Below are 19,120 nucleotides of genomic sequence, written 5' to 3' on the forward strand. Positions count from 1 at the left end.
GTATGGTGGAATATGACTGACTCAAAATATTTGAACCGTGCTGTAAGACAAGCTCATTTTTGTCACTTTGTTCAGCATTGGACGTACATTCCAACATTATGTGGTACTTTTGTTTACTCAAGTACAGGCTGTATCATGAAGATCTAACTTTCACAATAGTGATTTGGCATTCTGGATAGCCAATTTAGTGAAGTCTGGACATTTGTTGGAGTGAATGTATTTGCAGTATAAATGGGCCTTACTCTCAACTGGGGGAGCATTGGCATGCTGATTATTCCCCCAAATAAATGTATTTTGTATAGTAAAGCCCAACCGGGTTGCACATAAACATCAGCATTAGCCAATGAACAGTTGCCTGGCAACGGCATGAGTGTGAATGGGTCAGCAGTGTGCAACCCCAGTGTGATCAGTGCTTGCTATATGACCCTCAAAATATTTCGGGACCACAGCAAGCACAGACAAAATCAGACGCTTTTTTATGACATCATGACAAAAAGTTGTAAACTATTTTGTGATTAAATGTCGACAAAGTGGTTGCAGACCTGAAACCATAACAAGTGCCCAGTAAGATCATGTACAGTGGGGGTTGCTAAATATTGCATCAAGAAGGGAGTAGATTATACTTCATTAATTTACTGAAAGAGTGGAGTGCATGCGGTCTCTGTGCTGTTCACTAATGTTTTTTGTTTTTTTAAAGGACACCTACATGGCAGAAGGCTTTATGTCCCATCGGTGTTAAGACTATTAGATTTTGAAATGCGTTTTCTTGATGTACTTTAAAACAGGAGAAGAAAATCTGGGGCTATTTAGACTTTTGTAGAGTGGAAGCAAATGCAGTTAAGAGGCGTTGCTCCTACCCTGCCAAAGTTGTGCTTCTCCCACTCTAATTGAAGTAGGAAACTATTGTTTTATAATGGGTGAATCTCCGCTGGTTCTGACTTGGCGGCTTTTTTCCCATGGGGATACCAGGTCACTGTGGCACTCAAACAGCCCTGCTTAGGGCAAAGCAAAGCAGCAATCCCTTGTTTTCGCAATCTAGGACTAAATGGAGAAAACGCACAGTGACCCCAACGCAAAGGTAGACCACTCCTTATCTGTTTCAGGGTTTGGTTTTCAGAAAACACAAATCTTTGCAGTGCCGGTGCATCCAACACGGCATCCATTCTGTGTATAACTGTTCAGCTACAGTAATTGAGAGGATAATCTGGAGCACGTTGTTGCCCACTTCCTGGTTATGACAGTTGCTGATGTGTTGATGTCACTCGCCGCTCAACACAAACTCCGCAGTGAGTTGCTGTGAGGCACCTCCAGGCTCCCGGCCCCAGTCTGGCTTCTTGACCACGGCGGGACACGGAGTAGAGCCTGGAGTAGTGAGGTGCGTGCATTGGGGGCTTGGAGTACAGTGCAGCAGAGTGTCGGTGAGGCCCTAGGGCCATGGTCCTCTCCGAATAGGCACGGAAGCGGCCTGTGCTAGGCCGGTGCAGTTTGCTCTTTTGGGGGTCGGGGCGCATGCTGTAGTCTCCTTCGCACTTTCCACTGTAAGCCCCGCAAGCCTCTTCTGGGGGCCCTATTGTTATTGGCACTTTTGGTAGAGCAGGCCGTCTGCACTGATAGTGCTTGGGCCCTTGGGCTCCGGGGGCTTCGAGGTCCGAGTTCTTTGAGTACTGGGGGAGTGGTTTGAACTAGGCACCACCCTGACATGCGCTATACCTCTTGTACAGACGCTATATCAACTGCATTATCTGCAGGGAATCTGTGGCCAGTGGTGCGTCAAAGCGGAAGTGGATGTGTGCTGCAGCTTTCCTTGGGTGGTGCAAGCGGTGTCTTGCTGTGTCCCTGTGCTTCCCGGTGCTCTCATATCTGTAGGTTTGCCGGCTGTGACGTGCTGGAACAGGTGTCCAAATTTGCGGGAGGCTCCTGGTTCTGTATCCTGAATAGTTACCTGGATAACAACCTGGTTTCTGGTAGCCTGGTGGGATGGTCCCTGGGCTCTGGAATGTGCACTGTAAGTGGGATAGCCTGGAGGTGGTGTCCACTGGAGAAATATATCCTTATATGGCCGCAGACTTTAAATGTCACTTCCGGAGTCAACTTAACCAGCGATGTGTGGCTCATATTAGTGTGTATAAGTGTTAAGTTTTACCTACGTGGAGTATGGTTGTAAGCTGATCAATATAGAGAAGGTGTGGTGAAAAGTCTTGAGCAGGATAACTGAAGGTGTAGGGCACTGGTAATTTTGGCGACTTTCTGCGATAGCTGGATAACTGGGGAAATGTGTGAGGTGTGCTGGTGACCCTCCCTTGTAGAGTAATTACAAAGCCAGCAATCAGGGGAAGGTGAGGTGGCGCCGAAAGCAGTTTTCTAGAGAAAGGGGCAAAACCAGTTTTCTAGAGGCCATAAGGATTCAAGAGAGCCATATCAGCTGCCTGCCCAAGATGGCAAGAAAACTTGGATCTGGTTGAATACTTTCTTCGAGACTATGCCAGAAAACGAAATCCAGCCTATGTAGAAACCAGGCACTTCACTTGGGAGCTCTAAAGGAGAGCGGAATTATAACAACAGATTTCCAATAACTGTCTGAAGAGACCCTCCGTTCTAGTATATTTCCGGTGCAGATGGAAACGAAGGAGAGGCCTCAAGTCATTGATGATATCCAAATTGAGTCAGTAGAGGCTGAGTGAGTATTGCAGTGCTGCATCGAGCTAGTCCAGAAACAGGATAAGAGGGAGGAAAATGTATTCAAGAGTGAGCATCCTCTTATGTGTACTACTGTTGCAGAAACTCAAGACTTACAGGGCTCCATAGTATTGGACTATACATTACTGGACATTCCACCTTTTAAACTGAATGATGAAGTAATAAAGAATCAGTATTATTGCCCGAGGCACCCAAAAGGTTGAAAAAATCCTTGGAGATGTTTTCTAGTACAACAAGTCATATAGCTTCTGTTTTATCGAATAATTCAGGGTCACCTGATTTGGTATTGATCCCGCTTGGTAGTATTACATCAGGTTGTGTGTCTCTCTAACTCCTTGATAAGTCTTTTACGTGTTTTGTCATCAATTTTGTCCTTATTAAAAAAGACAGCGGATAGTTCTGATCGTATTTTAGATATTTTATCAGTGAAACTTAAGGAATACCTTTCATTCAGCTAGAGAGGGTGTGTCAAATGCTCGGGTATATGCTGCTGTAGGTAAATGAGAGTCCAAACAGGGAGCCCTGAAAAGGAATGCGAAATAAAGGATATCAAGGGTGAGTTGTCAGAGAACCTTTCTCAGCTGGAATTTTTTCTCGGAAAAGAAGATGTTCCAAGACAAATGGGCACTACTAAATGGGAAGAACGTCTAGATCCAAAACAGGATAAGAAGGTTTTTACAATATTTAAAAATGTACATTAGAGTAAGAAGTTAGAACCCGTTAGTAAACTAGGCATTAGGCAGAGAAAAGGGAATTTGTAGGTTGAAAAAGAAATCTATGATTTTATGTTCTGTATGTCCCTTGTTATGTTTCATGTTTACAATGTTTGCATTTAGTATATTTATTCTGTATCCAGTGTAAAGTAGTTTGTTTACTTTTGAGCATGTGTCCTCGCTCTTCTCGGCCCTTGCATCCTTGGTTCCAGAACCTTTTCTCTGGAGCTTTGGATGCTGCAGGGGCAGCGGAATAATGGGCGAGCTTTATATAAGACTGCCTGATCTCAAATAAAAAAATAAAACAAAATACATGGCCTCCTTCTGATGGAACGGGTAAAACGTTTTCTTTTTATATACCCAATCCATTTATATAAGTTTATATTAAAATGATTAATAATTAATTCTAATAATTGATTGATGTTATGGTACTAAATCAACCTTATTAACAAAGAAAATACACGTGGGAATGCATTTGCATGGCTAAAATTAATAAGTGAACTAAGTTGTATGCATATTAAAACGATAAGTGTGGCTTGAGCAGTGTTAATGTGATTTGCGCATAAATAAACCAGCATTAATGGCTTTGAATGTTGCATATGGCTAGATAAATACATACGCATAAGGGTATTAGCACGGGAATAACACTGTTTTAATCATTTCTATGTATTAATTACGATTTTGTGTTTCTTTGCTTAAAGTTGACTATTCTGGCCTACCAAAAGATGGCCGCCGACTGAAATCTAACTAAAGTACATGACTTCATCATTTGAACAATGGAGAAAGGCTCCTGCACTGACTTAGTTTGTGTCCCTTGTGTGACCTGTCAGACCATGCCCATGAAGACTACCCTGGGCGAGGTGCCAATGTCCCTGAACCTGAAGCTAATGTTGCAAAATTGCAAATGAACTACTGAACTCTACCGGTTACCAACGAAGAGATACAATTTGTACCTGGGAACAGTTTTTCCCATTCGCCTACTGTAAAAACTTCTTCCACATGGGAAAATTGGAGTATGTTTCTTAATGTATTGAGATGCATTTGAAATCAGCCAATCATTTGCCTGGGAATTGAGAAAATGTTACGGTTATATATACATTTTAGTATAAATATTAGTAGTCTAGAGAGGCAAGGGCTGTCACGCCACACTCTATGCTGCTCTTCGCTAGAGACCACTATTGACGGAGAATCGATGATCAGAGATCCTTATGCTGACCGAAGAGGACGGAGACTTTAGAACTCTGATGAACTTTCTGAGGACCAGTTCTGACTTAGAAAACGACAATTAGCCAGAATAGGTAAATATGACAAAAGATAATATTGCATTATTAGGATTTAACCTGCATTTTAATTAGATAAAGAAAATCATTATTTGAAGAACTGTGTCGGGTGATTATTTCTTTGAAATGTTTATTGATTAATTCGAGAGTTAAAAGCGTCATCAAATTATACAACAACTAAATGATCTAATTGACCTCCGGATGGAGGAACTGTTAGAAAGGGTTTCCTCTATCCAAGAGAGCAGCTGTAGTTCGGGATTTGATATCCCTCTGTAGGCACGGATGGTTTGAGAGAATGAATGTTGGTGTTATGGGCCCCACCAGCGTGTGATGTGTGTATGTGCGTGTGACTGAGAAATCATTCCGTCCGTGGAAGCAGGGGGAGATTTAGTGACCCGAACTGCACTAGTATTTCTGGTAGCTAGAGGATGGTTTTTATTGTTTTGGTTTGATGATTTTGGCATGTATATAGGTTATCGCTTATTGATTGGTATTGATATATGTACTAACACTATATGTTGAAGTCGTCTTGAGTTCTATGTCGTCTGTACGGCTTCTGGGAGGTAGGAAGTCGGGAATTTGTAACAGTTCCGTAGCAGAACAGAAGTAAGTGCTGCTCTGAGGAAAGACGGAATTGTGGTTGCCCGTAAGTACATGGGAGAAACGTGTGACAATAGAAGTTGCACGGCACATTGTCTGGGTTCGATTCGGTAGGATTGCCGAGTGTTACCGTTAGTGATATTTCTGTGTGAGAAAGGTGTGAATGATAGCAAAGGGTTACCTGTGAAATTTTGGTCTTTGGTACCAGGAAACCAATTGGCATACCGATAACGCTTATCACTGAAAAGGTAGCAGGTGTTCTCTGAGCTTGTTAGAAGCACAAAGTAGAGGTAAGGACAAAGTAGAGGTAAGCGCTGTTTTGTTAACGTATGTTATAATTCTGTAGTAGGACAGACTGTTCGCTGTTCTCGGAAAAGACAGGATTCTGTGTGAATGAACTACATTTTTCTTGAATAAAAGTGCGTGAATGAAATGGCATTTGGATTAATTGCGGAACTCTGGATTTATTTCTCAGGAGCATTGCGTTTCCAACTATGTGTCTTAATTCCGGAGAAAACAGTTAATTGATGCTTGGTAGAAGGGTGAAGTAGAGGGATGCGCTACTTTGCTAACAAATGTAATGATTCTGTAGTAGGGCAGAGGTAAGCGCTGCTCTCGGAGTAACAGGATTCTCGTGGGAAAGGTCTTTTGCTATTCTGTGGTTAGCGGAGCAGACAATGGAGATGTTTGTATGTTGTAACTAACAAGTATTGTAAAATTGAAACAAAGTCTATCGAGTCGTTTTGTAAAGGAGGGGTAGACTGGAGACAGGAGTCAGGAGCAGGAGCTGCTGCAGCGACTGCTGATGTCAGGAAGACCGCGCTGGGATTGGACAGCTAGTCAGTGACGTAGACGCTCCGGGATTGGTGCGTTAGTGTGAGTCGCGCAGGGATTGGAGGTTGTGACAGTGACGTAGACGCGCCAGGATTGGTGCGTGAGTGAGAGTCGCGTTGCTATTGGACTAAAGATCGTACAGTTGCAGAAAAGACTAAAAGGTTCACGAAAGAATGGAAGATGTATTATCATTCACCCGAGAAAAAGAAGAAATCTTTGTTTAGCAAAATAAGAAATTGGTTTGTGAAAGACAAAGAGATTGTGACAAGGGAAGGACAGTTGATTCCTCCGACGAAAACTCCCGCATCCTTCATGGTTGCGAAGTATGGGTACCATACTTGCATCTGGTTAGACAATTGGGCGAAGTATACAAAGGAAGACGGAGTTTTAGCGTTTCCAGAAAATGGTTCCTTTAATTTGTCAATATTGAGGAATTTTCGGGAGAGGATGATGAGCTTAGATCCGCGACCTAGGCCTACACAGTTTGAGGCGTTGACAGAGTGGGAAGATGAGATGCATGAGCGAGAAAAACAGAGAAATGGCAGTAGGTACCGATACATGTTCGGACGGCCAAATGATCGCGAAACTCACTGTGACCGAATAAGAAGGTGGCGAGACGAAAGTATGACTGAAGGATTGTTTCCAGTAAGAACTGCAGGGGAAAGTGAGGGAAGAAAATGCCTAGAAAAGAAAAACCATGTAGAAACCCGGAGGTATGGGGCAAATGAAACGGATGACGATGTCTTAGTTGATGTTTTACAAAAGCTCACCTCCGTACAGGCAGGAATCAGAAATGCCAACCGCAGATACACCAGTGAGGGAGACTCTGAGAATCATGAAGACAGAAGATGTGACTCCGGAGGTAAAGAGAAGGAACTCTCTTAGGGAACGGGAAAAGGAAAATAGGGTAGAGAGTGAAAATTCCAGGGAATTAGCAAAAACCACATTAGAGCTGACAGAGAAAATAAGAGAATTGACGAAAAACCTGGAAGCAGTTACAGTCCCTGTGACCATAGGTCCTGTTATGCCCATTTTTGAGAAGCAGAAAGAAAGTGAGCATGGTCTAACAGTTCCGTATGTAAGCAGTAGACAAGCGGAACAGCCCCAAATGAAAGCGAGGGAGAATCCTTGGAGACACACCATGAGTGAAGGTGGATTGAATATGTCAAATAACCCGTTTTACAGTCCTGATTTAGTAGAAAGAGACAGAATAGCAGGAGGATCAATATTAGAACCACAAAGAATGACAGAACCAGGCAACGTGGAAAAATCAGTATGTATAACTACAGATGAATTGAGCGAATGGCTGAAGGGCTTGCAGGGTAAAGAGAAAGAATCCCATACCATTGATGTGCCAAAATTACGGATGGTGTTAGAAGAATTGATAGTAGGGACCATCCCCACAGAAAAGCTGAAAAATTACCAAGATGAGGAACTATTGTTTTTGTGCAAAAGTGTCACCTGGAGAGCAAAGAATTTGCATGACAGACTAGCAGAAATAGCAAGTGAAATGGGAATTGACATGGACAAGGTAAAAGCTTTACAGAAGCCTTACCGAGTGGATTTCACACAAAAAAGATATTGAGAATCTGAACACCGTAGGACGAATAGGGCAGATTAGGGACATAATCACAGTGTTGAGGAAATGGGGAGATGTGGACAAATGGAAAAGCAGTTGGTATAGGAAGCGGGATGACAGCTCAGACAGAACATTTCCAGCATTTCCTGTGAGAGAAAAGGAAAAGGTGGTGACAGAGTTCCCCATGAGAGAGATTCCAGGAGGGGGATATGTGCATGTCCCATGGACCAGGCAGGATATTTTGTCATTTACAAATGACTTCCCTCGATTGCGGGAAAAGCCCGTCGAGTGGTACAGACAAGTGGACAGATTTGTTAAGCTGTCAAAAGTACTGTGGATTGATCTGAATAGCCTATTTGATATAATAGTGCCAGCAGACTTGTGGGCAGAATGCAAAATAGTCATAGATTGGCCAACCAAAGAACACACGAGAGATCCCAAAACAGGAGCACCAGACCCGGAAGTAATGAAGAAATATGAACAGGTCATGGTGTTCTTGAAAAACAAAGTGCCTCCCAAAGAAACAGACTGGGTTAAAATAGATCGAACCCATCAAGAAGCGAAAGAGTCAGTTCACGCTTACTATGAAAGGCTAATTTTAGCTTTCAAACAATTCAGTGGGGATGAAAATCTGGGAGAAAAGGACCGGAGTCATTTTGTGTACAGATTTGTGTATGGTCTGCGTCCCGAGATTGGGGACATGATTAAGCAGCATACCGTGGACTGGCAGAGCAAGAAAATAGATGAGATCCTAAGGCATGCTAAATAATAATGCAGCAGAAACTAAAAGAAAAAGCAATGTGGGCTCAAGTGAAAGTTGCAGAGAGACAGGAAGCTCAGTTGGTAGAACAAGCTAATAACCCAGGCATTAAACCGAGATTTGGCCCAGGAAAGGGGAAAGGTAATATAGAAGAAGCTAAAAAGAAGTTTCCATGCCACAATTGCGGAAGGTTAGGGCACTGGAAATCCGAGTGTATATATCCACCAAGTACTAATAATGAAAATCCATCATTGAGTCCACAGGTGCAGTGTGAGGGGAGTGGCCCACCGCCGCAACAGCAGAAGGCTGTTAATCCACAGAATCAGGTGCCGAAACCGCCGGAACACCCAGAGATATAGTAAGGAGACGGGATTCTACAATGAAGAACAGGTAAACAAACCGCAACGCGCAAACGTGTCACAATATTGGCTGCAAAATGACGAGAGTGAGTCAGAAGAGATTTATTGGTGGTGCCGAAAAGAGGAAGCAGGGTGCGTACTTGGCGCATCTCTAGAAATAGATCAGACAGGACCATTTGTAGATGGGAAAATTAATGATGAAAACATTACTTTCCTAGTAGACACTGGAGCTACGCGATCTACTGTCAGATCAGCAGACGTGAAAAATCTTCCTCTTTCGGATGAAACAATCCAAGTAGTTGGGGTATCAAACACCCAGATTAGAACGTACCTTACTGAACCGGTAAAGGTCAGAATAGGGAAATTTTCAGACATGCACCGATTTGTGGTGTGTGACACCAGTCCTGTGAATTTTCTAGGTATAGATTTGTTGTGCAAAATGAATTGCACCATATTCTGTACACCAGACGGAATAGCCTTTGAAACACCAGATGAGGATGTTCTGTATAAAATGACCATAGCTAACGGAGAGAGTGAGGTTGCTGGAACCTATGCAATATTCAATCCAGATGAATTGCCCCCAGAATTGAAACAGACAGTGAAGGCAGCAGTCTGGGATTTCACTGGAGAAGATGTAGGCCTGATGAGAAACGTAGACCCAGTGAGAATCGCTGTAAAGGAAGGAGCAGTTTACCCAAACATTCCACAATATAGACTGACACCCGAAATAATTGCAGGAGTAACCCCTTTGATTGAGAAAATGATCCAGCAAGGAGTGTTAAGAGAAATATTGAGCAGTCCATGTAACTCGCCTATAATGGGACTGAAAAAGCAGAGTGGGAAGTTCAGGATCGTGCAAGATTTGTTGTGTCATGTTGTCCCATTGTTCCAAATCCATCAGTAATTTTATATCAGATTCCTCATGATGCAGAATGGTACACAGTAATTGATTTGTGTCATGCTTTCTTTTCCATTCCATTGCATCATGACAGCCAGCCGCTTTGTGCATTTCGGTTTGTAGAGCGTATTTTGGCATGGTGCCGAATCCCACAGGGGTACACAGAGAGCCCCTCCATTTTCAATCAGTTGCTAAAGAAATATCTGGAAAGTCTTACCATGCCTGAGAATTCAGTTTTGGTCCAATATATTGACGACCTATTAGTGGCGTCAAAGTCACGTGAGGCCTGTGAAACAGACACCATAGCTTTATTGAATCATTTGGCAGATGGAGGACTGAAGGTATCTCCGACAAAATTGCAATATTGTAAAAAAGAAGTACAATATTTGGGTCATAATATCGAAAAAGGCCTGAGAAAAGTAACAATAGACAGGATCAAAATCATTAGAGGAATGAGAGCTCCAATGACCCAAAGAGAGGTGAGAATGTTCCTAGGAATGTTTGGTTACTGTCGTCAGTGGATAAGTAACTTTTCCCTGATTGCCAAACCATTGGTGAAATTGACGAAAAGTGAGGTTAAAGACCCCCTTGAACTGAACAAAGAAGAATTGGCAGCATTCAGACAGTTGAACAGTCTTTGTGAAGCCCAGCTCTGGGAATGCCAGATTATGAGAGAGAATTTGAACTATACTGCAGTGAGAGAAACGGATGTGCACTCTCAGTGTTAATACAGAAACATGGAAGACAAAGGAGACCAGTGGCATATTTCTCGTCAATGTTAGATCCAGTGGCAATAGGTCTGCCAGGATGTCTGAAAGCAGTAGCGGCTACATGCCGAAGCCTAGAGCAGAGTGAGGGAATTGTGATGGATATCCAGTAAGAGTGTTTGTACCTCACAGTGTGGCGATCCTTTTAACAAGGAGTCGAACACAGTTCATGTCACATAGTCGGCTGATTAAGTATGAGAAGGTCATTCTAGGTGCAACCAATGTGAGTCTGGAAAGATGTGTGAATGTGAATCCAGCTACACTTTTGCCTGATGCAGAGAGAGTGGAGGTAAGAGAGGATGTTGATCATGATTGTCTGGATGTGCTTGACTATTGTACGAATCTGGTGTGGTTGAACAAATGAATGGTACCATCAAAAACAGAATAGGGAAGATGTGTTTAGCCACAGGAATGAAATGGCTTGATGTCTTGCCTCTAGTTTTGATGACCATTAGGTCTACTCCAGACAGAACTCCAGGTTTGAGTCCCCACGAGATCATCATGGGACGCACCATGAGACACGTGTTTGTACCAGTCAACAAGCTGATGACTATAACTGATGACATGATTTTGGATTACTGTAAAGGCCTGGCTGACGCAGTCCATTCTGTGTTTCACCAGGTTGGAGCGGATGACACCACACTTGAAAAGAAACCAGCCCATGATTTGAGCCCAGGGGACTGGGTGAGAATAAAAGTCCACAGAAGAAGAAATTGCTTGGTTCCGAGGTGGGGAAGGCCAAGGCAAGTCATCTTGACCACAACAACTGCTGTGAAGTGTGCTGGACTGAAAAATTGGATACATGCGACATTTTGAGAGTTCCAAATCCAGCAGACAGTATTGGAAAATAATATTTCGATGAATCAGAATCAAGTGATGAGTCAAGCAATGAGAATATAAAGTCAAAAGAAAATCCTGAAAGGGGGGAAAATGAGCCAAAACTAGTCCAGACTCCAAGAGAAGAAATTGTAAGGAAAAGATTGCAGATTTCAGATGGTTCAGATTCTGGAGGCGAACAAAACGCCAATGGTGAACACAGAAAGAAGAAATGAAAAGAATGTCCAGTAATAAGTAACATTTACACCAAATGAGAGAGTAGAAGAAGTTCCACCTGAGAAAATATTGGAAGGAAAAGAAGGGACAGTCACAGAGAGAGAGGGACAGATTGCGGAAAAACCCCGAGGAGGTGTAGGGAACTGCAACACCCAGCTAGGTGAAGGGACAAGTAGTCAGCAGGAAGATGGCGTGCCGGAGATCCGAGGAGGGACAGAAGTAGGGCCAACACAAGAGGTGGAAAAAGACTGTTGAAAAAGCAAAACCAAACTAGACAGAATCTGAAGACAGTGAAACTGAAATACCAGAGGGTCGAGTTCTAAGAAAGAGAACTTGGATTGAGGAAAGAAACAGTAAAGACGGCAAAACAAGAAGGAATGCTAAAGGAGATCTTTGGCCAAACAAAATTAAGAGACTGAGATATCGATTGACACGAGCCAAACCCTCAGAAGCTAAACAAGTGAATGAAGTAACCAGTTAGCACAAAGAGAAAGAGGGAGAGACAGAAGTGTCTGAAGCAAACAAAAGATCGAGAAATCCAAACCAGAAGTATAAGTCACCTGAATGGACGTACGTGGCACTACCTGAACAAGGAGAAGAGGTAGATAGTCAAGGAAATCCAGAGGAGACTTTACTGAGAGTGGTAAAGGAAGAAGAAACAGAGGAAATCCTGAGAGTTATCTTATCCGATATCGGAGAAGAAGCGGAAGATCAGGAAATTCTGTATGTGGATGACGAGAAAGAAGTGAAAAACGACGAGAGGCCAAGCTGAGTAATTTCAAACAGGTCCTTGTAGAAATACAAAGGATTGAATAAAAATTGAAGTATTTGGATCACCTGATAAGGTCTTCGCTCTTGTAGGAAGGCTACAAGAGGCGGAGTAGAAGAGGCTAAGTCAAAAGACACGGTTAATTTTAACAAGATGGCTAACATAGGTGATAACAAGAGTAGATGTACTTTTATGAGAAGATGGTGCAAGACATGTTGTTGTTGTACAGGACTATTAATGCTTCTTTGGAGCGTACTTGCTCTTTTGATCTCTTTCAAATAAACTTTAGATACACTAGAGGGACATACTGAGAATATGACTAACATAGTGAAAAGCCCACAGAAGGTAGTACCATTTAGAACAAGCACTGAGCATATGCACAAGGATAGGTCAATAACTGATTTTTCTAGCAATGTTTTTTCAAAATTATTGTATGAATATGTAAAAACAATGGACGTAAGGGATTGCTACGTATGTATGCAATTACCTGCCTCTGTTTCAGAAGGGGTGACTTATCATCACCTCCCAGCGACTTATGGAACAACGTGTAGCATTTTAACTATTATCTGTCTAATATAGATAATATTCTTGGACGATTGCCCATGAATAATGAATTGAATCCAGCTAAAGCTGCTAATGTATTAGGTGAGATTTTTATTGAAACTAAAGAACTAACTTTAGATTATATTTTTAAGAACAATTTAACTTGCTGTTTGAAGACAGAAGAGAAAACATTTTTGGATATGGTTGAAGAGAGGAGACTGAAAATACACAAGAACAGGGGACATAAAGAAGGGGAAAACATTTGGGAAATAGATGGGAAAAAGGAGACAAAGGGTGATGCTAGACCAACCATAGCTATAGATTCACCACAGAAAGGCAAATTATGCATTATGAGAGAAAGATCCCAATATGATTATTATTATATAGGGACAAGTGAGTTTCATGATACATATTTTATTGCATCTGGATGGAGATTTAGAGGCGGAGAAGATCCAGTTTTCCCTGGACTGTACCCTATTTGTGGGAACAAGGCTTACTACAGGTTGCCCGACCATTGGTATGGCACATGTTATGTTGGCCTGGTCTTTCCAAAGATCTTTCACATGGATAGGGTAGAAAATAGTGGACCAAATAACCTACTAATGCGTAGCAGGAGAGAAACCTGGTTAGAAATTGTACGTGATATTTTTGGAGCCTTGATACCCGCAGTGGGAATATCTTTGAATGCAAATAACATTTGGAAATTGTCAACCATAGTGGATCGCTTGTCAACAAGCACCGCTGGAGGACTCCTTTTGGTAAACACTGAACTGGTTGCCATGCGTGCTATGATTATGCAAAATCGACTTGCCCTTGATATCTTATTGGCAAAAGAGGGTGGAGTCTGTGGAATGCTGAAAGTTCAACATTGTTGCACTTACATTCCTGATGAAAGCAAAGATCTAAAAGTATATATTAAGAATATTACAGAATTGCATGATGAAATAAAACCACTGGAGGTTGAAAGTATCTGGACTAGAATTAGTAATAAGATGGCTGTTAAAGCTTTCTTAGGTAAATTGGGTAGTACTATAATAGGGAAAATTTTATTTCCATTAACATGTGTGATTTTCGTATTATTAATACTTAGATTAGGATGTATGTGTTGTAGACATAGAAGAAATAAAAAGAAGGTTAAACGAGAAATATACAAAAAGAAGGAAAAGAAACGAGAAAGAGATTTTAATGAAATAGAATTGGAAGAATGGAAAGAGAGTAGGTATGACAAAACCAAAAGAGAAGATGAAAAGGAAACAGAATTCTAATTGAGCAAGAAGACATTTCAAATTTTCGTAAAAGGGGAAATAAATTGATTTTTGTGGGTTTTGTTTGTGGTGATAAAATCACCAAAGGGGGGATTGATGGAGCAGGTAAAACGTTTTCTTTTTATATACCCAATCCATTTATATAAGTTTATATTAAAATGATTAATAATTAATTCTAATAATTGATTGATGTTATGGTACTAAATCAACCTTATTAACAAAGAAAATAAGTGAACTAAGTTGTATGCATATTAAAACGATAAGTGTGGCTTGAGCAGTGTTAATGTGATTTGCGCATAAATAAACCAGCATTAATGGCTTTGAATGTTGCATATGGCTAGATAAATACATACACATAAGGGTATTAGCACGGGAATAACACTGTTTTAATCATTTCTATGTATTAATTACGATTTTGTGTTTCTTTGCTTAAAGTTGACTATTATGGCCTACCAAAAGATGGCCGCCGACTGAAATCTAACTAAAGTACATGACTTCATCATTTGAACAATGGAGAAAGGCGCCTGCACTGACTTAGTTCGTGTCCCTTGTGTGACCTGTCAGACCATGCCCATGAAGACTACCCTGGGCGAGGTGCCAATGTCCCTGAACCTGAAGCTAATGTTGCAAAATTGCAAATGAACTACTGAACTCTACCGGTTACCAACGAAGAGATACAATTTGTACCTGGGAACAGTTTTTCCCATTCGCCTACTGTAAAAACTTCTTCCACATGGGAAAATTGGAGTATGTTTCTTAATGTATTGAGATGCATTTGAAATCAGCCAATCATTTGCCTGGGAATTGAGAAAATGTTACGGTTTTATATAAATTTTAGTATAAATATTAGTAGTCAAGAGAGGGAAGGGTTGTCACGCCACACTCTATGCTGCTCTTCGCTAGAGACCACTATTGACGGAGAATCGATGATCAGAGATCCTTATGCTGACCGAAGAGGACGGAGACTTTAGAACTCTGATGAACTTTCTGAGGACCAGTTCTGACTTAGAAAACGACAATTAGCCAGAATAGGTAAATATGACAAAAGATAATATTGCATTATTAGGATTTAACCTGCACTTTAATTAGATAAAGAAAATCATTATTTGAAGAACTGTGTCGGGTGATTATTTCTTTGAAATGTTTATTGATTAATTCGAGAGTTAAAAGCGTCATCAAATTATACAACAACTAAATGATCTAATTGACCTCCGGATGGAGGAACTGTTAGAAAGGGTTTCCTCTATCCAAGAGAGCAGCTGTAGTTCGGGATTTGATATCCCTCTGTAGGCACGGATAGTTTGAGAGAATGAATGTTGGTGTTATGGGCCCCACCAGCGTGTGATGTGTGTATGTGCGTGTGACTGAGAAATCATTCCGTCCGTGGAAGCAGGGGGAGATTTAGTGACCCGAACTGCACCACTTCCACCCACCACCACCACCACCCTGTGCGTTCCCTCCCTTCCAGAAGCTTTTAACCCTGCTTTTCTGTGAGAGCCCTGCTAGAGTAGGCTGGAAGTCCTTTGAAATAGCAACAGTGGCTACCAGCTTTTGTTAACAAATGTTGTTCTGTCATAACAGTGAATTATTGGATGTAGAATCCAATTGTTCACACTAGTGGCTCTATACCAGAGTCATACATAACGAAACAATTCGATTGGGCTTTTAACTTGGTATGATCTGTGTGAATTATTATAAACAAAATATGCAGATACCAAGAGATTTTCCCATGACCTGTGGAATGTGGAGAAGTGTGCAGAGTAGTGAACTTAGTTGCTGGATATGGCATTGCATTGTAATCAGGCTGGATGGAAACAATTGTAATGCTCCTTGTTTGAAAATGCTGGACTGTCCCCGTTTTTGTATGGTTCAAATACTACAAGTTACAATTCTGTCTTCTGCAGTGAGGCAGATGTTTTACAAGAAAACATCAATTTTAGCATTATTAGTCAGAAAAACGATGAGCTTTTTAACTTGATTAGTAAGTATTGTATTTACATGATCAACTTAAATGAGTGACTTAAGTGTATTAAATCTGACTTAGAAATGGGAGGAAAATTTCTATATTACCCATTTATGAGGTGATGATTTTTTTTTCTTCGTCAGGGTCTTTTAATTTTTTAGATGAAGGCGTTCCATTTGAAGAATATAGTGGAGCTTCCTGAACTAGTGTTATATGCAGCAGGTGCATGCTGTTTATAATAAATCTACCAGGGAAAAAGTAAATTCAGTTGTGGAAAGATTCTTGTCTACGGTTCTGCCCCTGTAAAGAAAATACTCTATGCTCTTGCCTGACGCTCAGTGTGAGCTTTAGCAAGTCACATCTTAGGTTGAAATGAACAGAAGAGGTTTGAGTGCACTGCCACGCACTCTAATTGCCCCACCCCCTACAACTACAGCATTCTCTGCTTCGCCACCCCAAAGGCAGGCATGTTTATAATTCACAATGCACACTGACAGCCAATTAACTTCCTTGGTTGTGTTCTAGTCATCATCCTGTGGGTGGGACGTGGACTCCAACTTTTACTGTTCAATCAAGGGGAGAGTTGCTAGCCAAGACACATGCAACAGCAAGGCATAGGAGGCCTTCATGACATTCTTCCCTGTGGGAGCAGTTTTTTTCCCAATTGTAATGTTTCATATACTAGAAATCGAGCCTACGCTAACATAAGCCAATTTCATGGTCTCTTCCAACTTGAAATGATGTCATAATACACCATGCGATCACTGCACTGCTTTTTTTAAAGAATGGAAGTTTTGCACTGAAAGATTGAGGCTTTCCCAGTCATACTGAATGTGATGCCCATGGTGTTTTTAGATTTACTGCGAAGATTGGGTACCGTCGCACCAGGGATATGCTTAAGATCTATCAAGCTAGGTGTGTTAGTACTGCTCTGTATGGGGTGGGTGTTTGGGGACACTGTCATGCTCATACTTTGCAGACCGAGGAAAATGCCTTTTTAAAAAAACTCCTGTCACTACCATCTACTACTAGTACTGAGCTTATCCATCGAGAGTTGGATGTTAACTTCCTTACTGACCTACTTTCTTTGAGGCCACTCATGATCTGGCGTTCTATCTGGCTTCAGGAAGATACATCTTTTAATAGATTGGTCATTGAGGATTGTCTCTCGCTGGATAAATGCTTACGTATACCCTGGTTAAATTACGTTGTCAGATGTTTTTCAGAGATCTTTAATTTTAACATCTTGGTGGACCCTAACGCAGCATCTTTAATATCGAAACAAGAGTTGAAAATTAATTTCCCGGCATTTGCTGCAAGGAGACGGGATATTGCTAACGGCTCTCTATCTACAGTTAAGTTTTATAATAAATATAACCATGTTGAAGGTTTACCGATTTATCTGGTATGGGTGACAAGACCACCCCACAAGTTTGTGCTGACCAGACTGAGGTTTGGTATAGCTCATTATTTAGTGTCACTGCCAGTAATTAAGAAATATCCGCGGGGGCCTTGTATGTGTGATGGCATCTCCAAACAGAGCACTAAGCACTTTCTCTTAATTTGCAAACTGTACTTGAATTTTCGTATTGCCTATTTAAAACCTATGTTTCTTAAATATGGTGTACGCACAGTTAATCAGGCCATGAGCTTAATTTTTAACTTACAACACGTCGATATCTGTTTTTTTACTGCTACGTTTTTAATTCATTCTATTAAGGTTAGGAAAAGTATGTGTTTCTAACCCATTTTATCTGTATTATTCAGGCTTGGCCTGTTAATTTGTCGTATATGACTTTTAAATGTATGTTTCATTCTTTTGTTGTGCTTTTATGGTCATTTTTTATGCACCGAATAAAGCTTCATTGAATTGAATTGATGCACCTTATCAAGGACAACTTGGCTGTCCCAGCCTGTATTTACATATTTTGTATCAACTCGCGTTACCCGAATAGACCCTGAGAACCTTTGAATATTAGTACTATGAGAGAATCTTCGAAGTCATTCTGTAGTAAAATGTTTCTTACCCATTGATGCACATCTTAGGAACCATGTTTTCGTGAAGTGAATGTATGAAATCCTTTGTGTAAAGTTCTATAAAAGGACCTGCTTTTTGACAGTTGAGTTCACCTTTTCCCAACTTTAGAAGCCGAATCCATGCTAGATTTTCTACTTAACTTACCAAGTTGTTAGTACTTTTGATTTATATGTTTATATGCTAACCTGATTGATGGCCCAGCTTCGGCATTTCTGATTTATATTCTTTAAGTAAACTTTTAAACGTTTCCCCATCTCAGTTATTCTTATTGACCATGTCACAGCGTTATTACAATGAGCAAGACTAAATAAACTAGAAAATTGTCTAGTTGGGGTAGAGAAAGGCACCAAAGTCCGTACAGTAGCTACACTGCTCGCTGTTCAAGTAGTTGGCACACCTTGGGCAAGCAAACTGATTTGTGCGCTGACCGCCATAACCATTGCCTGTCTCATAAACGCAGTGTGCCGGATTTATTTGATCAGATGTCTTAAGTACGTATTCAAGCCTATCATGAATGCAGCTAAATAATGTATAATGCTGTTGGTCTAATACAAGATGTGTTGCACTTGGCAGGGCTGACGGTGGGATTAAAGTACTTTCTTTCTGGCACTGTGCTGGGCATGCACTTTCTTGGGTCTGTTTGTTGGTTGTTGAACTCTCCCACATTATCTTCCAGAGATGCTTGTGACTGCTCGCTCTTGTTAATTTGACTCAAGTGAAGAAAAGGTTGTATTTGGGGTAGTGTACAGAGCCATAGGATGGGGCCCAAACTTGAATTCATGTTGTTCTGGCTCAGTAGCCCCTGCCTGCCCCGTGTTACCATAAACGAGGTCTGACACTCTCACACAGTATCTTTTTATTCTTTAATCAAGCCATTAAGCCCTGAATCCAATAGTCAATGATTGTATGGTGTATGTCTTTGGATTTATCACTTCGATTTAATCATTAAGGAAAAAACTATTCGTTTTCATGCATGTCGGTCATGTTCTCAAGTAAAAGCAT

General features: G+C 41.2%; 1 protein-coding gene across 2 annotated transcripts in view; it reads left to right on the forward strand.

Annotated features, from left to right (window-relative positions):
* The window catches only part of LOC146858426 (multidrug and toxin extrusion protein 2-like), a 722,400-nt gene that overhangs the window by 271,842 nt on the left and 431,438 nt on the right, over positions 1 to 19,120 (forward strand). The gene's annotated exons all lie outside the window — the stretch shown is intronic.

This window comes from Triturus cristatus, chromosome 3_2, assembly GCF_964204655.1.
Source record: "Triturus cristatus chromosome 3_2, aTriCri1.1, whole genome shotgun sequence".
Classification (NCBI taxonomy): domain Eukaryota; kingdom Metazoa; phylum Chordata; class Amphibia; order Caudata; family Salamandridae; genus Triturus; species Triturus cristatus.